We start from the raw sequence: 23,629 nt of genomic DNA, 5'->3' as shown, positions 1-23,629 counted from the left end.
CACTTACAGATGCGGAAACTGGCTCAAAGAGGCTGAGTACCTTGCAAGTGTCACATATCTAACACGTGGAGGATTAAGGAGCATGGATTCTTTGGTACCAGACAGAGCATTTAATGGGGGAGGCCACAGCCTTTGAAATACAGTGGGAAGTCAGAGGGGGTTTCACTGATTAGACCGAGTGAATGGAGGGGGACAGATAAACGGGAATAAGCTGATGAATTTGGCACTACCCTCATCCCCATGGCAATGACATGTAATGCATCTATCCTCTTGCCCAATGTTCACTGAAGCAGGTAGTACAGATGCAGGAACCAGACTGCCTGGGTTCCCCAGAAAACAGAGCCTTTAGCAAGGGATTAAGTGCTGATACTTAAACTTGGAGGTGGAACTTCAGGGCAGCAAGACTGAAGGAAAAGAGAGGGGAGGTGGGGAAGGATGGGAAGCAATGCAAGATGATGTATAACCGCACTGCCACTGCTTTACAACAAACCACATGTGGAAAATGTGCCTCAACGGGTCCAAGTGAGGAAGAGAAGGCATTCATCCTCCCACCTCGTCTCCTCCTGCTCCAAGTTTGTCCTGAGACTTACTCCTCCCTCCATGTGCTGAGCTGAGTGCTCCAGCACCTTTGGTGGCCATTCAGAAATCAGACCCCTTACCCAGGGATGTGGTCTGGGATGGGTCATCCTCTGGGAAGCCAGCTGGCCAGCTTCAGTTGTGGATCTGTGAGGATCCCTTTGAGTCCTGCAGCCACAGAGACAGAGCAAGCAGGAGTCTGGTGGACAGGGCAACTGAGAGAATATTTAGAGGGATGCCAGCTGTGACTTGACCTCTCCATGCCTCAGTTTCCCTTGCAGTACATCCTCTCGAGTTGAGAGGGTTTGAAATAATGCACGTAGAGCACTTAGTGTCTGGCCCCTAGATGAACTGAACTGGCCATCTTGATTTTGCCTGGGGGAACTTGGGGGTGCTGTCCTGACTAAGCTGTGTTAGCCTGGACTCTTTCCACTGCAAGCTGGCGCAAATGAAGGAAAGGACGGATTGGCTCACAAAACTGGAAGGGCTGGAGATGCATCTGGCTTCAGCACAGTTGGACCCAGGGGTGACTGAGTCCCAAGGGATATGGCCCATGCTGAGTTCACAACATGAGCATTGGGGAAACACTCTCCTTGACCTCCAAGGGCTGACCTCAGCAGAGAGACCAAGAAGATCTGGCTGAAGCATCTGTGAAATGAAAGGCTGGACTAAATTGGGGTTACCAACTTGACATCCTCTGGACTTCTGGGATGGGTCCATGATGTGTTGGTCCCAAGCCAAAACACAAACAAAAAGCAGATCTCCATTTTAGCTGGAGTGATCTCAACTCCATGTCTTCATATGAGCTTGCTGACACTGATTGTCAGCTCAGATAGGTGGTTCTGGGTACGGATTAATATTTACAAGGTTGAGAAATACATTTGGGGAAGTCGATGCTGGCTTCATGATGCAGTCTGTTTAGTATATGCAATTTTTCAAACCGTGGTATCCACAGGGGAAAAACAACTGACCTCAGTCCAGGGGGATGAAAAGGTGATGACTGTGGCTGCAGCTCATCTTGACAGTCCGTCCCCCAGCAACGACATTCTTAGACCCCAAGATTCTATGAGCTCCCTCCCCAAGCGGTCCCCAGGGGCCCTTTATTAAGGAACACCCAGACACCATGCTCCATTTCTCCAGCCACGTTCCTGCCCCTAATGTGTTTTCCAGTGCAAGCCACAGGACCCATCAGCTGTGTGACCTTGGACAAGTCATTCTACCTCTCTCAACCTGTTTCCTCAACTGTAAAGTAGGACTGGTGGCTAGGCACAAAAATCGAAACATATGTCCACACAAAGTCTTGTACATGAATGTTCAACACAGCTTTATTTGTAATAGCGAAAATCTGGAAACAGCCCAAATGTCCTGATAAGTGGCTAAACAAACCATGGTACCGCCATACAGCGGAATACTACTTGGCAATAAGAAGAAATATGGATGACTCTCAAAACCATGCTGAGTAAAAGAAGCCAGACACAAAAGAGAACATACCATGTGATAATATTTATATAGAATTCTAGAAAAGGCAAAATGAATCTCTAGAACAAGGCAGGTCAGTGATCGTCTGGGGTTGGGGAAATGGGCCATAAAGGGTAAAGAGAGAACTTGAAATGTTCTCGATGATGTTTGTAGCTACAAGGTTGTACAAAACTTATGAATTGAACGCTTACCATGGGTGGATTTTATTGCATGTAAAGTATAACTCAAAGTTGATTTTTTTACAAATGAGATCATAGAAAAACATTGCCCTTTTAGGATGCTTTCTATGAAAGAAACCCAACTCAGGATAGTCTTAGGAAAAAAAGAACTGCATTTGCTCATAGAAGCATGTTAGTACAGGGGTGCGGTTGGCTTCAGGCTTGGCTGCATCCAGGGGTTTACTGATGTCTGGACAGCATCTGTTCCCTTTCTCTTAGCTCTTTCCTTCTTGTTTCCTCGAGTAGAGAACAGGATGGCCATCAGTAGCTCCAAGTTTATATCCTGTCAACCCCCCACAAAAAGCGAATGTCTCTTTCCTCATAGTTGCTGCAAAAGTCCCACGAGGGATTCTGTGTCCAGCCAGGGCAACAAGTCTGCCTCTAAAGCCAGAGGGTGGGCGGGTGGCCCCACCTAAACCCCAAAGGTACAAGGTGAAGGAGGGGTGGTCCCCTGAAAGAAAAGACAGGTATTATCAGAAGGGTCATGGATGCTGGGCAGGAAAAGCCAACAACTAGCCATCGCCTCTCTCCACACACCCAGGGGCAATATTATCACGCATTCCTACCTTCAGATACCTCTGCAGTGGCCAGGTCATCAGGGACAGGCCCTAAACTTATTCAAGGTCCAAGGCTGCTTTTCTGGGCCATCACAGGCTCTGCCTGTTACAACGAGAGTCAAAACAGAGAGCAAGTGCTGATCTCTTTCCCACCAGGCAAGCCAAACCGAAAGCCCTTCCTGCCTGTGCTGGGCTGTCTGTACCCCAAGGAGGCGGGAGGGGGGAGGGGGGAGGAGCTCTGTAGCAGTTTCTCTGGCCCAGGCCCAGAGGGAACGCCTTGGAGCTGACAGTGTCGGGACTTGTAGGGCAAACCTTGAGAGGAGAAAGGATGCCTCCATAGGACAGACCTGAGAGGAAAGCAGGGCAAACGGGTGAGGGCTGTAGCGTCTCAGACCAGAACCACCATCCCGACAGGGTCCAGCCAGAGACTGAAAGGTAGTCCCTTCAGAGGTCAAGGACGGGAAGGTACCATCCAACACGCTGAAACCCAAACCTCACTTCCTGAGCAGTGCAGTGCAACAAGCATTAAATGAGCATCTTCTCTACCCCAGACACCACCCAGAGTTCTCTGTTGAAGTGTCCTCCTGGAAGGGGAGGGAGAGGGCACGGCAGCTTCATCTCTATATTCAGAATAAGCCTACAAAGTAGACACTTGTGTCCAAATGAGGCAACAGGCTCAGAGAGGTGGGGGCTTTTCCCAAGGCCCCCAGCTAAGTAGCTGCTCTTAATCAGATTCCCGGGCAAAGGCTTGTTCCCCACCCCTTCCAGCCCCAACTCTAGGAGCTCAAACTCTTGCCTCAGCCTGATTGCTCAAGGCTGCCAGTTGAGCTGATGTTACTTCTGACCTAGGTAAGCCAAGGCAGTTTAGGACTATCTCCCAACCTAGCTCCCCAAGGAATACAGGCAAGAAAAGCCTGAGCTGAGGCCCACCACCCCGTTTCCCACCATGGTGCTGGCTGAGTTGGCCTGCCTAGCCATCCTGCTTTCTGGGAAGCAGGTTAAATGGATGTCGTTGCCAAGAGTGCATTCTGCTGCAAAGAGCTGGGCAGGGAGCAGGGCAAGAGCCAGACAGAGGAAGGAGAGCCAAGGCCCAGCAAGGGAAGGCGTGGCCAAGGCCTTCCCTGCCAAAGGAAGCCTGTGGGCCTGGCTCAGAGCTGCTGGGCTCTGGGAAAGTGGTGTTCTCGGCTCCCAACTCGCATCTCCACCCGCCATGTCAAAGGCAGGCTGGCCCTCCAGCTCTGCAGACTGGACAGAGCAGCTGACTGCTTCCTGGAGCTGACAATACACCTGCCTATTAGTTCCCTGCACTGGCATCCTGCCCAGGCGGCCCCTGGGCCAGGCCCTCAGAGTTCAGCTCTGAAGAAAAGAGGGAGGGGCAGGCACAGTCTGCTGGAGGCACCCCAGCAGGAGTCCTGAGCCTTAAGGGCCACCAGCTCAGAGCAGGGCCCAGAAGAGCAAGCCCCAGGCAGGTCGTGCTCCTTCCTAGATGTAAGGAGCAGGGGTACAGTGGCCCTCTGCCACCCAGAGCTGTGTGACCTGAGCCACATGCCTCTTGCATGTTCTGAAAATGGGGCTAAGCCCTGCCCAGAGGCGGGATCCTTGGCAGTACAGCAGGCTGAGTGGAGCAGGCTGTGCACCAGGCCGGGCAGGTGCACACTCAGCATTGGGGAAACTAGGGGACAAAAAGCCAGCCTCCCTGGGGGGCAGACAACTCCTCCATGATATAGTAGTACCCACCCACCACAGGTGTGAGGAGGAAACACTTTATTAGTAAGCATTATGATATGGGTGTTAGAACTATGTATGCTCACTGATAATTATTACCGGAAGAGCACTGACCTGGGGTCTGAAGCTACAGATTGAAACCCCAGCTCTGCCCCGTCCTGTGCGTCCTCTGGTGAGTCTCCTGATCTCCTTGGCTCCCGTCCTCCGCCTGTAAAATGAGGATCAAAAGATGACTCTGAGCAGCAGAGAAACTAAAGGAAGTGAAAATCTGCCAAATGCAAATGGTCACACCGCCTGACAGGCTCTGAAGGCAGAGCTGGAAGAAATCTCTTCCATCTCTAACTTGTGGGCATGTAGCAGATAGTTCTCTGGCTGATTAACAGAATCACCTGAGGAATGTAAGAAAAACAAAAACAGATGCCCATCCCTGGGCCCCCCCACAACCCCCAACAATTAAGATCCAATTGGTCTGGGGTGGGGCCCCGGCATTTAAATTTTTTTAACGCTCTCCAAGGGATGTTTCTGTGACCAGGCTTGACAAGCAATGCAGCAGCCCACTTTCTAGCACCCTCCCCAACAACTCCATCCATCTCTTTGGAGAGAGACCCAGCGCTGCTCCAACACCCTCCAACAAGGTCTCTGAGCTTCCTGGCTGGAGGCGAGTGGCAGCCCATAGTACATCCCACTTGGCAAAAAGAAAATAGAGACTTTCTGGCTCCCGAGGGCACAGAGCCATCGTTCAAATGGGTTATGAGCCTCGCCCGTTTTAAAAGCCCGGACCTTGCTGAGTGGGGGTGTACATGCGCAGGGGAAAAAAAAATGCTGGAAGGATATATTTCATTAGCAGACATTATCTGCAGTTATGGGCATTTGTAAGCCTTTTTCAGCCTTTTGTATTTTCAAAATGCTCTACCGCGGAAGGCTGTTCTTTTCTAACTGGGGGAGAAACAGTATTCTGTTTTACTTTTGATGTGTTTATTGCCTTTAAAAAAATTGATATATCATGTTTTGCAAATGTTTTAGGGTAAAGACTGAGGAATATGCTCGGTAACAAGGGAGTGTGGGGGTATATGGAAAGGCAGGGCAAAGGGGCTGCAGGGTTAGTTGATTTGAAGTTAGCAAATGCTTATGAGGCGCATGGAACGTGTTGTATCATCACCCCGTGTCCACTGTAAGTTGTGACAATCTCATTTCACGAGCGCCCCACCTACCTCTTACCAAGGAGGGATAAACATCAGTCCCCAACACCCCCTTGTGAAACTTTACCTTGGAGCTGCCCCTTCCCTTGGGCAGAAAAACGCTGAGGCTCTGGAGCAAGCCCAGCCTCCTAGAAACTGTCTCTGGGAGAGCTGGTGTGGACGTACAGCTGGTGTGGCCAGAACCCAAGGAGCAAGGGGCCTGGCTGGCCAGGAGCGAGGATCGTGGTGGTCAGGGTCCACATATGGCCATCTTCTTGAGTGATGAGAGTTTGGGAGTCAGCACCTGGGAGGGAACCTGAGAAATACCTCGAGGATAAATTTCCCCTGCTGACCAGTGAGGTCTACGAGACACGAGGTGGGTCTTGCTGCCTGTTCACTGTCCTGTCTGTGCATCCACGGGCCGGCCGCCTCGGCTAGAGAGGAAAATTCTGTCACTGTGGGGTTTGGTGGGGAATTCTTATGGATTGGTGTTCATGGGTTAAGGAAAGCAAGTCACAAATTGGTATTTCTGCTTCTTGGCAATCCCCCAAGAACCCCCAATCCACCCAAGATAAGGCTTTGGCTTAGCCAAAATATCTGTGGGGTGAAGATGGAAAAGCTAGGCATGAGGGCACCTACTGAGAATGGAGAAGGCTCAGGAAGTGAAACAGGGATAGAAAACAGCCAAGGGAAAGCCAGCTCCAGGGTCACAGTGGAGGTAACGACCTTGAACCCACTGCAAGCATATTTGCAAAATGGCCAGCTCCCTGGGTCTCAGAGAGTGGACTGGGGCTATTTCTGTTTTAAAACACAGTGCAATGTCCTACCCAGGTGCCTCTAAACGGTTGCAGCTTCTCAGGAAAGGTGGGGCGCCCAGGCCAGCCTATCACTCTTGCCCTTGACATAACTGGCCCCAAAGCCACACTTCCTGTGCCCTGCACGTGCAGTGGAGCACTTCTGAACCTTCGCCGCATACAAACCAGGGAGACCCGGTATTTTCCTGGGCTCCAATCCACACAGGAATATCTCGATGCCCAGCCCTTCCCAATCTTCCACCCCAAAATTATAAAAATATATGCAATGCTTTGGCCCAACGAAATTGTTTTAATAAGCAAGTCCCCATTCACTCTATTTCAGGACGATGGGGAAGGACCTCCCAGTCTGACCCCAGGAAGCCCTTCCCATCTCATAGCCGTCAAACGGGAGAGGGGTGGAGCGGCAGCCACTGCCCGATGCCCACTGCAAGAGTAATAAGGATTTTTAGGGGCATTATGACTGAGTCAGAAAACACAGCTGCCCCTGAAAGTCCCTCATTTTTCTTGCTCTCCTTAAATATGCTCCAGATGAGTCAGCAGTCAACCGGCTGGCATAGGTGAGTAGAGATGGTGTCGCCTCACTCGACGCTGGCCCGCCTCCCCCCAGCCCAGGGGAAGCTCTGTGGTGGGTGGGTGGCTGAGGGGCTCTCCACAATGGCACAGTCCTTTCCAGTGCTAGGTCTGACCAGGGGCTGGCCAGCCTCACTGCCCCCAGGGCACACCCAGGAATCACTAGCGTTTGCTCCCCCCAGAGACAACTTGGAACCCAGTACCTTCTACCTTCAGGGAACCATGGCCTAGGGTCCTGGTGGAATCCCAAGTGAACATGCGCAGCCCAACCAGCAGGGAACACAGTAAGACAGGGAGAGAAGTCATCAGACCTGTCTTTCCAAGAGGGGTGTGGACCCACCTTGCAGAGACTGAGCCCCTAAGTGACAGTCACAAGCCCGACACGCATGAACAGAAGAGAGCTGGCTTCAACTTCTTCAGAGGCCAGGACTGGTTCAAGTAGAAGGAAACACCCCATGAGGTACCCAGAAGACCAACCTGAGCCAGAAAACCTGGGGAAGAGCTGCTCTCCCTAAACCCGCGTAAAGAACAGCCTAAAGACGCAAGATTCCAAGAAGGACCAGACCTGAGCTCTGGTTCAGCTTCCCTCCAGCTGTCGTGGTGGCCTTGGTTATCCTGTCTGTAAAATGGGCCCAGAAGGAGTTAAGCTCCCACCATCTCTTCCCTTTCAAAGGAAAAGCAAAAGAGGAAACGAGAATTTCAGTTGTGTCATATCCAAAGGAACTGTTCCTGAAAACCTTCCAGTCATGGATCCTCTTTCCCTGGTGGCAGGCAAGAGGCGGCAAACGGGACACCGGCAAGCCCTGGGGGCGCTGCAGCTTGAGCTGGGTTCTCAATCCTGCCCTCCGTCTGCTGGACCACACCCCTCCCTACCCTCAGAGGTGAGGTCTAGAAAAGGTAACAGCTTCTGTGCGCCTAACGAGGAAGGTAGGTCCTCTCCCGCCTCCACAGAAATACCCTATGGTGAGCAAAGACAAGTGCAAAGCCTTCCATCTGTCCCCACGGTTTTCAGGTTCAAATCAATGAGCTGACAGGCTCTGTGGGGAAGAAACTGAGGAGGGGGGGATGGCAGAAAATGGCCAAAAAGAAAGGGAAAGGATTGATGACCGATTGTTTTTCTTATGAGAGGATGAAAAGGACTTCCAGAATCAGAGCCTGGCCTAGTATCCTCCTCTATGGCATGAGCTCTTCTGCCTCCCAGGACAGCAGAGGTTCAAGTCTCAGGGACCCTGACCAGGAAGGCCCCTCCACAGATCCCTGGACTTTTGACTCCTCTGAACTCCACTACAAGGAAAGCCACCCACTGGCCGGTAACTTGTCCCCTGAAGCCAGGCCATTCCACCCAGGGCACCGGTTCAGCTGGAATCTGCCCAGCTGGCCACTGGGAGCCTCCCCCAACCAGCCTGGCACTGTACCCACTCCTTGGGGGCCTGGTCATAAGTCCCTCTGTGTCTGCAGGATCTGAGGCCACTCAGAACACGAGTGGCCTCACTGTAGTGGAAAGCACAGTCCATGGAAGACAGACCTGGTCCCACTATCTGTTTGCTCGATGTCTGACTGTGTATAAGTTACCTTGCTTCTCTTCACTTCCCTCAGCCTTCACATCTGTAAATAGGCAGAGACAGGCCCACATTGCAGGGTGATGGGAGGACTGAAGGGAAGAAAGTATACAAAGGCACGTAGCTGTCTCCTTAAAAGACTATTCCCCTCTCCAAGTACCTTTCTGCCTTCCCTTTAGACACCAAGGGCCAGGCCTGGGCCAGGCTCCCTGGGGGTCTCCAAGGATTCAGTCCCTGGAGAATCCTTCCCTTCTCAGAAGAGCAACTGGGACAGGTATCAGGGCACAGGCCTCGCTGTTCCCTGAGCACTAACGCTGCACCTTTGCCCCACACCCCAGGTCCAGCCTTGTTCACACTGAGAGGAAGCATGAACCTCAGCCGCCCCTCTACAGCCTCAGCCCTCTTAAAAACTGTTATGGCAACTGTCACCTCACCTGGAGCTTTCTACCCTAACCAAGATCACGGCTGTATACTTAGTCCACCAGCAAAACCCAAGCTGTCTGCACACACTAGGATCCAAGCCACCGGAACCACTCAACATGACTGCATCATGCTTCGCCTATGACCCAGCCCAGGCCTCAGTGTACACTGCTCCTGCGTGAGCTGGTGCCACGGCCTGGGGTGTCCTGGCCCCAAAGGAGTACAAGGATGAGACCCAGCTTACCACCCACTAGCCACAGAACCTCGGACAAGCTATTTCACCCCTCTGTGCTTCGGTCTGCAATGTTTTAAGATCAACGGGGTTGTTGAGAGGATTACATGAGTTTATTCCCACCAAAGGCTAAAAACCACGCCTGGCACAAAGCATTTAATGGGGTTAGCTCTCATGACCATCCCCTGCTTTGTTTTTCAAAATTCAGCTCACCTCTTCTGGGGGCTTTTCCTGACCTCAGCCCCTCCCTGGGTCAGAGCTTTCTTTCTCCCCGCTCCCCAACCCCACACTGCTTCACCTAGCAACCCACAGGCAGCGTAGGCCTGGGACCATCTGTATCACATATTAACAATGCTAATTCCGGGGCCCCTGAGGTTGACTGGGGGGCGGGCGCAGAGTCTGCATTGCTTAACACGTTGCATAGGTGGCGTTTAAATCCCTCCTGAAGATTCTCGTGATCCGTATGCAACGTGTTAAGTAGTTCTCAGAGACACACATTTGAGAACTGCTGCTCTGGGCCGTCCATCTTATCACCATGATAGAGGCCACGCCTGGCCTCGGTGCTCAATAACAAGGAGGTGAGCTCACGGGAGCTGTCCCGGGCAGTGGTGACCCACCTGGGCTTGGCTCTGACAGCACCAAATATACTAGCCCCCCAGTCGAGTTTCTTGGGCCTTCCCCGAGCCCTTGCTCTGTGCCCGCCTCTGCTGACCACATGCTGTTGACCGAGGGGCTGCCTGCCCGCTTCTGCTGGGGGTTGAAGAGCCATCAGGGGCTTCCAGGGAAGCTGCAGAATGAGGAGGTTCCACTTTGAACACAGCCCCTAAAATAGCCAGCAACCCACAAAACCATGACGGAAGGAAAAGAAGAGACCAAGTACAGATATCACCCTTGTTTGGAATTTGCTCTAGAAATAAAACTATGCACCAGTCCCACCCTGACTAGAGAAGGCAGTGATCAGGCAGATGTCACAGAATGTCTTGGGGGGACCCTTCCTACAGAGAAGCCGCCAGGCACACAACAGGCCTATGGCAGGAGCTGACTGAAGAGGCCAGGCCTGCTAACGTCCCTGGCACAGAGAGCTGGGATGGGCTGGGTGGAAGGCCGCTGGAGCTCCCAGCTTAGGGGAGTGGGCTCTGCAGGGGCCCACCTACCCAGTCTGCCCTCAGCTGCCCACTGTGGAGGTGGGGGGCAGAGGGCTCGGCTGGGTGGAAGCCTCCACTGCAGTAGAAAGCCTTTTTGGACTCGATGGCCATTCCGGGCCTGGGATTAACAAAGCCAGGAGACCTGAATCTCATCCATCAGAGCCCCTGAGTTTACGATAACCAGTCTCTCTGCCAGAAATTCTTTTGCTATAAACACCTTGGCTCTTAAACACTCACTCCCACCCCTGTAGCACCCCCACCCCCCATGTTCCGAAAACCCTCCAGCCCTGTCTGGCCTGATGCTGATGACCCTTGTTCCTTGGGGTTAGCTCAGCCCCCAAAGCTACCCTAGTGGCTAGAGGTCCGAGTGCCCCTCGGCAAGGCTGGACCGGAACCCAAAGGCATCTGTCCACCCAAATACACACGCTCACCACCAGGCCAGGGAGGGCAGCACCTTCCTCTGGCCCCCATTTCCAGACGGTCCAGGAGCCAAATCCAGGGGCAAGTGCTGGTGTTAGAGCTGCGACTTTTATCTCCTTCAAGGTGACGCCATTGGGGGAGGGAAACAAGACAAGCAGACAGCAGGGCTAACATATGGGGAAGAAAAGAGTCTATGTTTAAGGACGTATTTATCCTTCTCACAAGAAGTAGCAAACTGTGGGCCCACGGGCCAAACCTGGCCGTTTTTATAAAGTTTTCATAAAACACAGTGTACTCATGTGGGTATTCTCTATGGCTGCTTTCACACCACCACAGCAGAGCACAAGAACTGCAACACAGAGCTCGTGGCCCTCCAAGCCTAAAACATTTACGGTCGGGCCCTTCACAGATAACTTGCTGACCCCTGCTTCTGACCAGCACAGTGTGCACTCAGCACCCAGTAAGCTGTGGGTACTGAGAACACAACAGTGAGCAACATCTGCTGGGCCTTCGAGGCAAGGTGAGGGATGGGTCTGAGGATCATGAGGCCTGCCATTTGGTCATCTGGCCCCCCCATTCCGCAGGCCCTTCATTCAGCCCACAGGGTCCTCCTGTCACTGAAGGACAAACAAGCCCTGGAAAGGTTGGCCCTCTGCCCCCGTCTCGGGGCACAGAATTGCTGCCATCTTCATTAAGCGCACACTCCTATGACAGGTGTGCAGTCTCTTACCCTAAACCTTCAGGACATACGTGTTTCAGAATTTTTCCTGTTTTAGAAACGTAACATGGTACATATACCACCTATTACACAACACCCCAGCAGGGTATTGCCCTTAATCAAACACATTAATGTCTCTGCAGTGAAACCCATGAATATTCACACTCCCTAAGATACAGACTATCTTCGTCTCAAGTCAGCTTGGGTCAGGGTTTCCCACGAAATTAGTTACAAAAACAACTTCTGGTTTTCAGAGTTATGTTGGAGTCCACAATTTTGGATAAAGGATTGTGGGCCTGCACCAACAATTGTAACAAAGCGTAAAAGCTGCGTCCCAACCTCATTCCCAGGTTCTGGTTAGACATCCCCCCACCCTGCAGACTGCACCGGTGGCCACCTGGCACAAAGAAAGCGCGTGCAAACACACACACACACAAGGCACAGAGAAAATACAAAGTGAATGAACTCATACCACCAGACTTTTTCCTCCAGACAACAGCTACTAACATTATTGCTGAAAAATGTAGCAAAGCATCTGTCAGCTCTAGGGGCAGAGAAAAGCCCACATAAATGAATCATTTTTCCAACTCCATTTACTGGGGACAAGGACAATAAAACTGTTTTCTGGTCACTGTTGCTGCCTTATGGGCAGGCACGTAGGTGTTTTGGGGGAGCAGGTGAGTGACTGGCAGCCGAAACGGAAAACCCATGTTTTTTTTTTTTCCCTTATGTACACTCCTCAGATCTTCCCTGTGGCCAAAGTTTCACTTGGAAACCCAAAATAATTTATCTCATCATAAATTCCTAACAGCTAATTAGAAAAATATACTAATTGGATAATCTGGCTTCAGATGTTCTAATTATACTCATCAGGGTGGGAAAAAAAACAAAAACAGTTACATATAATTTAATAACCTTCAAAACTAAAATATCCAGAAAGTCTAAAGTATAAGGTTAAAAAAAAACCATCTCAAACCTTAAACCAAAGTGATAATGAAAGAATATCTTAATATACACTATCTATAAACAGATGTACCACCTCCTATAAAATGCAACACTTCTGCATTACAGGATAATATCTGAAAACATATTTCAGCAATAACACTCACCAGATGTCCTGGAATTAAATGGATTTTCCCCTCTTTGTAATGCACCACAGTATCATCCCCTCTACTTCTGAATAGGGCACGCCTATGAATGACTCCCACAAATTTCCTCAGCGCCTGAGATTTCTAAGCCCCAGATTGGAAAAGAGGTCCTGGACTCCCCAGGTGATCTCTGCCTAACCCTGGCACGGGGCAGATTTCGAGAAGGAATTTTACTCTGTGATTGGGAAATGTTTTTAGCCTGCCTGACACAATGGTCTCAGTGAGTCTCAGTCTGGGGTAAGAAGAGGGGATGGCTGTGTGGGGAGGAAGCCTGTCATAAGGGGGGATTCTTCCCAGTGCTAACTGCCTAGGAAGCGTGATTAGCGAACGAGAGCAGGGACCAGGTAAACTCTCACAGCCGCTGAGAGCTGCCCACACCTCCAGGATTATTGTTAGTCAGGGCTGCCTGCCCTACCAAGGCGAGGCAGAGAACTGCCACCTGCAGTTCAGCAAAGGAGGTGGCCATGTGCTGAGACACCACCACTCCTGGGACAAGAACACAGGCAGGGCTCTGGCATTTCCTCCAGCCCTCTGCAAGACACGTGCTACCCATCTGACTGACAAACCTCCTTTGCAGACCAGGCTGGGGGGGACCACGCTGGGCAACTTATCGCCTGGGTGGAGGCCGGGCTGCACTGACACTGGCCAGTCAAGTTAGTTTCACTTTCTGGTTTGTTTCCCTGGGTCGCCTCTCACCCTGATGGAAGAAAATGTCTTTTCAATGCTGAGAGAGAAAATCCTCAAAAATGTTCCTTGTTGTTCTCTTTTTTTCTGAGGACACTGTTTTCCTGTGAAGACTGGGTAACAGGCTTTGGTGAAAACCCTAACTACGTAACTTCGGTCCCCGGGGCTGCTTAGTCTAATATGATTACACATCTAAATGCAATAAACGGGCCAAAGTGGTATTATTTTTCTGGGAAAAACCAACATCATAAAAGGGTCTTTATTGAATCAAGGGCCCGTGAACTGTTCCCTTGCCTAATTATGGCTCCCAAGTGAAGGAGGCTGGGTTTCCAGGCAGGACTCCTCACAACACCCCAGCCCAAAGGGCAATGGGATATTTGTCACAACTTGTCTAATTGCAAGAAAATCCCCCAAAAGGACAAAATGGAGGGTGCCAAGGTAGGTTGTCTGCAGCCCCCTCCTCCATGAGGCTCTGGAAACGGGGTGTTGGTTCTCTGGCCTACTTCTATTTTAAGGAGTAGCCCCCCTGTTCCATCCCCACCTCTATCATTCAAAGTCAGGACCCTGGATCCTGCCCCTGCCCACTGTCAATGCTTAAGTGGTTTTCCAGCACCCCGGCACTGCCCCCCTCCATCCCCATCTATATAGAAAAGGCCCATTGTCGAAATGTGATATTTTGCCAGATGGTTTAACATTCAGCGATCTGGCCAAGGTTAGCATGCGCCCAGACCTGAGCGACAATGAACGCTTGCTATCACCAGACACAGGAGGAGGGGGAGAGGGAGAAAGAATCAGGCCAGGGGAGGGTGAACCTTCCACACTAACCAGCTGGGAGCAAGTAGTTGACTTTTCCCAGATATACAGTGGTCTGGCCAGGAAAGTTGGAGACCAACATTTTGCTTATATGCAAGTCCTGGCTCCAAGTATCTGCTTAATCGCCCTCAAAGTTCCAAGAGCAAGGACATTTTCTTTAAAAAAAAATTTTTTTTTCATGTTAAGCTTCTAACAGCAAGCTTGGTAGAAAGAAATTCAAGAGAATGTTACCCTGATTCTCCCACTAACCTGTCTCCTGAGATAGGCTGAAGCACAGTGATTGCATGAACCCACCCCTAGAAAAGTCATCGACTTCTGGCCCCCCCTCCATCCCCTGCCCCTCCAAGGTTGTACCAGGCAAGTCTCGGTGAAGAAGCAGGAACACTCCCCCCTCCCCCAACATACACAGCGAGGACTTGCTTTTCTTTCCGTGTTTTCTCCCCAGATATTAAGCCAGCAGGCAGGCTCGCCAGGCTCAGGTAGTCCTTCTGTGACCTCACTGGGGTTTCTTCACTGGCCCTACAGGCCCTGGAATGAACTACAGTGTCACTTGAGACCAGCTACCGTGCGTGTACTCCCAGCTACCACGTGCCCAGTGTTTCACACAGGCGTTCTCATTCAATTCTCATAAAGCCCTACAAAGTGTGCATGTATTATCACACACGGGGAAAGTGAGTCTCAGGAAGGTACATCACTGGCCTGAGGTCACCCAGCTAGCCCATGAGAGAGCCAGGTTTCCAACCGCAAAGCCAACGCCCGTTCCCCAATGCCTGCCTTAAGCAGGAAAGCATTTTCTATCTTCCATCAGGCTCTCCTGGAAAGCCAGGTGTCATCAGTATATGAGCAGCAATGAGTTTAATTGTTTTCAGAAGGGTGGGGAAGGCGCTCTACCTTATAATGGATGCAGAGAGATCAAGGATTACTTCTTAAATGTTCGCTTGGAAAGACCAGAATTTAAGTCTCAGTCACCAAGAAGCAGCCAGTGTTTCCCCTTGAACCCCACACACCCCAGGGCAGAAATCCAGTGAGAGGAAGTGAGTTTCATGAGAAAGAACCACAAAGTCTTCACAGGCTGATCCAAATTTCCCAGCTGCACATCTCTGAATCCTTCCTCCACCCCTCCAAACCACAGCCCCAGGTTCCAATCTTGTGCCCTCCGCTGCACCTCTTGGCTCAGAATCTTAGAAGATTCTATAGGGGTGCACACCATATTCAGACCAAACCCCCAGGTGACAGAGAAGGGGGCTCTCAGGCCTAAAGTGGCAGAGCTGAGATTGAAATCAGGCCATGGTTCTTTCCACATAGCACCTCCCTCCCCAGTTCCCCTGGGCAGCAAACACAAGGGGTCTGGCTACAGGGTGATTTCAAAATTCCCCAGACTGTGCCAAGGGGAGGTTGGAGGGAGCTGTGCAGTGGGTGAGAAGTCACCTGCTCTGTGTCCCTGTCTATGTCCTGCCCACACCAGTGAGGACTACTAAAGGCTCTAAAGCACTGAAAGGATTATGGTCTATGTCCATCTCCAGTTTGAAATTCAAAATAAAAACACTGAGCCATAAAAAAGTATAAGGAAGTCCAAGAAAATTCTGATTTTTTTTCTTCTCCCCATGATGATCACTCTTTAGCATTTTGTTTTTTTTGGAATATCAAATGACTTCCTTTCCCCTCCCCACTTTGATTTTATACCCTGCTTGACTGGTCCCACTAGAGTGTATTTAGCTTGCCCACTGGGTCAATGAGCATGCAAGCCAAGAGCAGCTGTGGCAATCCCTTTCCTGGGGACCTTTCATGAAACATGCTCAGTGTCAGAACTGGCGTCTGTGGGCTGGCTGCGCTGCAGAGCAGATGTGCGAGGTGGCCACATCTGTACACCGAGGGTTCCTTTGAGGACTCTGTGCTGGCTAATCCAGGCCCAGCGACCTCCTGTTCCACTGCTCATGCTTGCTGGCTCCCAACCTGGTAGACTGCTGCACCCGGCAGGCTGGCCATCTGGCTCCTGTGGCACCAAAGGCAGTTGTGAGGTCCTGGGGGGAGCCTTTCCTCTCTGAGTCTCAGCCTCAGCTACCTCAAGAGGATTCACAATACCCCCATCTGCTCTCAGAGCTAGGGTACAAATCAGCATGGGGAGCAAGGAGCCATGCCTGTCTTACTCATGGTTGGAACCCCAGCCTGGCCCAGTCCCTGGCACATGGATGGTGGACAGCAAAAACTGGAAGACTGCGTCTCAGACAGGAGAAGGGGTTCCTAGACATTATCCGAGCCTTATAATGACAAAGCTGCTGTTGCCAATGGGTTAGGTAACTTACCCAAGGCCACATGCTAACAAGCTATAGAGACTCACAAGACTGAGGTCTCACTCACTCTGCACCCTTCTCATCCAGCACGTATACACAGGCAGATTCAAAATAAGAACCGAGGAGATGAGGGCTACCAGTCAAAGGTCTACTGTTGTGTGCCAGGCACTGTGCCTACATTTTTCATATAAGCCTCACCACAAGCGTACAAGGTAGGTATCATAACCCTCATTCACAAGGGAAAAAATGGGCACAGAGAAGTTACTTGTCAAAGGCCACCCAGCTGGCAAGTGGCAGTTAGGACTCCAAACTCCAACACATCTGGACCCAAAGTCCACCTTCATGGCCGTCACCCTCGGCTGCTTCAAGAAAACGCGTTCATGGCACTCAAACTGATCCCTTGCTTCAGAGACAGCTCTTTCATAGACTTGTCACAGATTAGAAGCGCGGTTCTTTTGTGCAAAAGAACTGAGACAGGCCAAATATTTACCATCCCGTGCAGAGAGAGCTGCAAACTGGCCCAGCAGCAGAATCAACTCCATGCAGGAATGAGAGGCCAGCTGTTGTGACACCAAGTCGGGGACAGAATCCTGACTCGGAGGGTTCTGACATCTCTACTTTGGTAAAGAGGCAGTGAAGGAGACCTGGGGAAGAAAATCAGAGTCCCCCCAGCCCCCACCCCCAAACTTCCTGTCCGGCCAGTGGAACTCTGGAGGGATTTCTAAGTATCAGGATTTCTGGAGTTGCTAAGACTTAGCTGTGGAGATGAGCTTCTCCCAACACCTCCCCTGTCAATCCAGTCCTGCTGGATAAAAATTGATCTCTAATCTTTCATAGGTTGGGATTTTTTTCTTAAAAAAAAGAAAAACGCTACAAGGACAAAGTTAATTATTCACCAGGTTGCAATTTACTTAAGAGTTGAGAGAATGCAAGTAGGCAGAACAGGGAGTCCAGTTGGATTTCAGGAATCTTCTGTGGGTCTCCCTGGGGGTCTGGCTAAAATCCTTTCCTCTCACCAGCTTTCCATCTTGCATTTAGCTGCTTCCTGAAGCCAGTTCTAGGGCAAACAAGTCTGACTTCACTGAGCCTGGAAGTACCCAGCTTAGAGGAACGGACTACACTAGAGTAGGGGTGAAGGGGAGGAAGGAGGCATCTGCTCCAGGAAAACTATGAGAATTCAAAAGTGACAGCAAAATCAAAAAGCTCTCAACTAAAACACAATTCCTAAACACAACGGCTTAAAACAAACTGGCGGTGGGAGGCAAGACCAGCCTGCTGGGTAGTTGATTCAATCACATTTTACAAAGGAAAAATCCCAAGAAGGAAAAACCTAATCGCTCACTTCCCCCAATGAATTTTAGTGCCAATGCATTTCCTAAAAATCCCTAAATCCCTGGTTTGTCCGCAGAGGATGGAGCACAGCCTTAGGGAAAACTGCCTGCCTCCCTCCTGGACCAGGCCAGGGAAGGCCAGGGGTGCTACAGACTCCTTATGCCTTATTTCCAGAGATTTATGTGCCTTGTCCCCATGCCTGTCCCGTTCAAGGTGGTGCATCTCATTACTCCAGCCTAGTTCTGTGGGTGTTTTATGACCACAAGGTATTCTAGAGATTTCTATTTCATTTACTTTAAGATACTGATCCCGCGGGCCGGTAGAGGCATAGGTTCAAAGGGAGAACTTTCGTTTCCCAACCGATTCAGTACTCTGAAGGGAGCATTTTCCTTAATTAGGGCAAGGCCTCCAGTTTGAAGCTCCCACCAGTCCACTCCTAGACGATTTTGCCTCAAAACGGAGAATTTGTCAATATGCACGTACATTTAGATCTATGGCCAAAGAAACTTTTCTCCCATAATTCTGGCATCTGCACGTTTCACTGACTACCGCCTTGCAGGATAAAGCTCGCACTGAAAAAACGTGGGCGAACTGCAGTGCAGGGTTGTTCCCTCTCCTGGGCTCACAGGCCCATCCAACACTGCTTGGGTGACCCCACAGCCCATGGGGCTCCCCTCTACATCGCTCCACTCAGGCCCCCACGTGGCCACCAAAACAGGGACTGAGGTGTGGAAGGATTCCTGCAAGGTGTACTCTACACTAGCCCACAGAAGTCAGGGAAGCCTACGGAAAAACCTGCCAAAATAGGTCTTTTGCACCACTTCGAGGGAGGTGGTCCAACCCGGCTGGGCTGGTTCCCTTTCCCTCCTCCTTGCTTCTAGAAACCTCTCCTGTTTTCCAAAGCCAGGAAGAAGGGGGCCCAAGGTGCCCTATTTTGTCAGCTTGCCCTCACTCAGTTCGGGTCACCTCACTGCGTGTTCCCAAATGTTTTTCCAAGGCTCCACTGCCAAGACAGCCAAACCACAACACAAACAAACAAAAATTAAAGTTCCAACACGAGGCAAAACCAAGGTTTCAGGGGTTGGTGGGGGTTTTCTTTTGCGCGGGGAGTAGAAGCAAAGTTACTGAATAGAGGGTTTAAGAAAGGAACCTCAGCATAAAACTTGAAGAGGACGCAGAGCAGGTCAATGATCGTGTAGCAAATGCCAGGGAACAAAAGACCCGCCGCTAGGAACACACCCACAAAGACGCATCTTTAAAGAAATGGGGGGGGGCGGGTACCAGGAAGGGACAGGGTCTTCCCGGTCCACAGGGGCTAAATCCATCAAGAGCAACTCTACAAATCCGACGCTCCTCCTCACCCCCAAGCTCAAGTTTACCATCCTGGAAAGTGCCGTGGGGCAGGCCCCGGTAGGCGAATGGGCTCAGCCCACTGGGGAGAGGGGAGCTGTCTCTCTGCCCTCACAACTGGTCTGCCCTGGCAGGGATACCCCTCCACCCGGAGGACAGGGACCGCACTAAGTGACCGACTCAAATTTCGGGGCACGTTCTCCGCGCTCCCGCAAAACGCAGGGAACCCTGAAATCTCCGCATCAGGCCGGGGACGAGCGTGCCGTGCCACCCCCTCTCCAGTGTGGACCCGGGAGGTGGCGGCTGGGCTTGTGTCCATGTCCCCGCCTGGGCGCTGAGCTCGCGCGGGCCGGGAGAAAGCCGGCCGGGAGCTCGGAGGAGCCGCCGGTCCCGGGAGCCGAGGACTGGGACTTTGTAGGCCAGTTGAACCGACACCCTCATCTCGCCCGCAAAGACCCAGCCCTCAGCTCCCGCGCATCTTGTTGTTCGGGGTGCGGGCGCGCCCCGGACGGGCTCCCTCGGGCTGGGTCCTGCCGCCCGCTTTCCAACGCGCGCTGCTCCGCCGACGCTCTGGGTTTTCCCCAAGCGGCGTCCCCGAAAGAAGGCAGCCGCCCCGCCCGACCTCAGCCCGCGGGCTCTGAAACCAGCCCTGGAAGGGTTACACGATGCTCGAAGCTCAGCGTGTGGTGGCTTCCAGGCCACCCCTAACCGCCCCAGCGCAGGCCAGGGACGGGTGTGGGGGAGGTGCGGGGACCTAGCCTTCCCCCCAACCTCCAGCCAAGCACCAGAGTTATAGTAGAAACTTCGCCACAATCCCACGCCGCGCTCTCGAGGCCCAGCTCCGTGCCACATCGGTTACCTGCGCTCAGATCCGCGGGGCGCAGGGCCCGGCCGAGCGGCCTCCCAACGCAGGCCGCGCCACCGCCGGGGTTGGGGGGAGTCACTGCGAGCCAGGCCCTGCACCCCGACGTTCTCCGCGCCTTGCGCGCTGCGAGCCAGAGCCCCGCTGGACCTGCCCGGGACCCAGGGGCCGCCGCCGCCCCTGCCCCAAGAAGGATAAGCCTGGCGCGGCTGGGACAGGAGCGAGATGTCGCGACCCCTCGAAAGTTGGGGGAGTTCCGCTCGCTCGCACGGCCCAAGCTGGCTCCACGTGCTGGTGACACATCAGGAAGGCTCCGCACCCCACGACTCCTGGCGGGCGGACTCTGCCAGCGCCCGCCCGCACCACCTCTGGAGCCAAAAGGACGGCGCCCCGCCCCGGGCCCGCCCTCAGCCAGCCCCTTCGTGGCGCCACCCGCTTCACCCTGCGGCGCCCGCACCAGCCTGCGGCGCCCGCACCAGCCTGCGGCGTGGGTAGGAAGATACCAGGGCAGGGGTTGGGTGGCGGCCTAAGCGCCATCTCCCAGGCTGCCGGAGGTGCCCCAGGGATAGAGTCCGGAGGCAGGCAGGCCAACTCGACAATCTCCAGTGCCTTCCTCCCAGTCACGCAGCCCTTCCCGCCTCCAAGCTTCAGTAATTTTCCCTTTTCCTCCTCTGACCACTTCGAGACCCGAGCCGCTGCCAGCGCTTCCTCCCGGCAAGGCCAGCGCAGAGAGCCCCCTGCCGGCCGCTCCACTCCGGGGCCGTGTCCCCACCCCGGGGGAGTGCTTCTGCAGCTGGCCTCAACCTTCACATCTGGAACCCGGAGCCAGCCAGGCCCTTCTTACGGAGCTTTGGTGGCAAATCAACGAGCTAAATGTAAAACGCCAAGCATAGCAGTACCCAGTGGCATGCTTCCATTCCCCGGTCTAGGTGCCTGCAGACAACCTCTCTTCCTAGCTGTGCTTTCTGAAAACCCGAGTTCCTTTAGGGGGTCTGTGGGGAGGATGGGTGGTACTGAAAAGCTGCGAGACTGAGGGGTAGGTTTCCTAATACTGGAGAGGAATCCGAGGTCAATGGAATCCCCTTTCGTGAGGATCTGCTGCCCCACTCTCGCTCTCTGGAGATGCCAGGACGTCCTGGAGTAACTGCCTGCCTCATTTGAGACCAGTCTGGAGCATCCATAGGCCTCTGCCAATATCCCAATCCTCAAGATGGCCAGGGACCATGGAAGAGGGAGTGATGGGGAAGCCTGAGTAACCACTGAGATTGAGTTCCCTCTGCCTCTCTTCAGATGGAGGCTTGGAGTTAGATTTAAATAATGAGATAGACCTGTTTGTGTCCTGACATAGATATTGGCTATGTCCCTGTCTTCTCTTTCCGGACCTCACCAATCCAAATCATTTCTTAAAACCTCACTGCTGTAGGGGTTGAATGGTTTCTCTGCTTAATTTGCCAGCTCCCCCCACATGGAGATCCCAGGACAGACAGATGTGCAGGATCAGGTGCTCCCAAGACAGAGCGGCTCCCAGAGGGATGGGAGACAGAGGTGCCCAGTGCTGGGGCAGGGCGGGCTGTGGGCCCAAGCCTCTGTAATCCCCATTTTGTGGGAGCTCAGGATTAGAAAGGAAGAAAGAAGAAGATGCCCTGATGTTGCTGGTGATGCTGCGGGTGCTGGAGGGGGTGTGGGGTTCGAGCTCTGCTTTCTCTTCCCCTTTTATTGCTCTCTCTAAATCTGACAGACTCTTTGGATCTCTGAGACTCGGCAGCCTGGAGGAGCGGTGTCCTGGGGGGATGAAAGGGTAGAGATGTAATGGGTTTACCCCAGCGCTGATCTCAGAGAAGGCTGCAGAAGATTAAGATTTGCTCCCTGAGCTTGAAATCTCCCTGCTACCCCCTGACCACATCAAAGGACATGGCTGTGGGGCGCACCTAATCCCATCAATGGAATCAAAGTGGGACAAGAAAGGAAATTCTGCAAACTTGGTGCAGTGGCAGAACACAGCTCACAAGAGAAAGATAGATACTAAGGCCCTCGCCTCCTCCTCCCAGGAAAGATTCTGAGCCAGTCCACAAGCAGACAGTGCCTGTCCTCTTGAGGTAACCACCGTGGGAAGGTCAACTACAATAACTCAGAAAGCTGGGCAATGGGACTGGGCCAACCTCCAGGAGCAGAAAGGGACCCTGAGGGTTTGGGATTCCTCCCTGTCTCACAGTGCTAGTGGACCCCAGCTTTACTCTGAGAAAGTTCTTTCACAATCATGCTTCTTACCACTGGTGTTTCCCAGAGTGCCGTGTTCAGATCCAAGATGATTTTAGGATAAAAAAATGTAATATATATTTTTAAATGTAAATTTCATGAATATTAGTGTTACGATGTGGCTAAAATGGTTAAAATGAGCCAACCCAAAGGCAAGTATTTAGTAAATAATAAAAGTGGTATTCTGATATGGCAAAAATGCTGTGTTTCCCGAAAATAAGACCTAGCCAGACCATCAGCTCTAATGCGTCTTTTGAAGCAAAAATTAAAATAAGACTGGGTCTTATATTATATTAAAATAAGACCGGGTCTTACATTATATTAAAATAAGACCCGGTCTTATATTAATTTTTGCTCCAAAAGATGCAGTAGAGCTGATGGTCCGGCTAGGTCTTATTTTCAGGGAAACACTGCGGTGGCGATGGTATGCAAATTACAAAAGTTAGAAAAACACTCCTTGCGACTACCTTTAGAGAAATACTGCCTTAGAACAGTGACTTTCAAACTTTCAGTTTTGCTCCATGGTAGAAAACACCTATATGTGTATAAAAAGTATTTTACAAAACAGATCTTATGCACTCAAATATGTTTGTAATCCCATTCTGTTCCAATAAAAACGCTGCTTGCCTACTGTTACATTTATTTCATGATCCACTGATGGGTTACCTCCTGAAATTTGAAAACTACTGCCCTGGAGGACAGGCCGTGATGGTGATGGCAGCTCTCAGTGAGAAATTTCTAGGTGCCAAGACTGTGTGCGAAGAGCTTCTCCTTCCACTCTCACAGTGACCCTATGGTGTAGGTATTATTATTACCCACATTTTACAGATGAAATTCCTTGCCAGGATCACACAGACAGTAAGTGCGGGCCCGAGACCAGCCCCTCTCCACCCAACTCTTCCGGTGTCTAGTACACTTTCTACCAGCTGTCTCTTAGTTAAATATCTCAAAAAGGTCCAGTCTCCAGAGCATCCATGCCCTTCCTACAATGTAGTGTACCTCTCCAAGTTTGCCCCAAGGCTTCTGTCCTTTCTACATTCCACCACCCCCAAAAAAGACCCCCAGGAGTCAGGCTCCTTAGCAAGCTGGCTTCAGAGCCCCTGAGGTGGGGGTGGGGGGTGACATGGACAATCTTAATGTTCCAGCCACCCTGCCACGTGCCGCACACTTGCATCTCTGTGACTGAGAGGAATCAACTTGCCTTGGAGACAAAATCCCACAGAGCTGGAGACACTGACCCTGTTCTCTGATTCCCCTCATTCTAGAGTCTTCCCTAGGCCT

At 51.8% G+C, this 23,629-nt stretch overlaps 1 long non-coding RNA gene across 1 annotated transcript; it reads right to left on the bottom strand.

Annotated features, from left to right (window-relative positions):
• Positions 1-1,874: 1,874 nt before the first annotated feature.
• LOC148756487 (uncharacterized) lies at positions 1,875-14,562 on the bottom strand. Its single transcript, XR_016022853.1, has 2 exons — positions 2,840-14,562; positions 1,875-2,724 (listed from the first exon to the last, which is right to left on the bottom strand). It is a non-coding gene; the product is annotated as an uncharacterized LOC148756487 (long non-coding RNA).
• Between the last annotated feature and the right edge of the window lie 9,067 nt (positions 14,563-23,629).

The sequence above is a fragment of the Rhinolophus sinicus genome, chromosome 12 (assembly GCF_057876585.1).
Source record: "Rhinolophus sinicus isolate RSI-liver-muscle chromosome 12, RSI-T2T, whole genome shotgun sequence".
NCBI classification, from domain to species: domain Eukaryota; kingdom Metazoa; phylum Chordata; class Mammalia; order Chiroptera; family Rhinolophidae; genus Rhinolophus; species Rhinolophus sinicus.
Note: the sequence above shows the minus strand (reverse complement) of the source record. Positions and strands in the feature narration are given on the sequence as shown.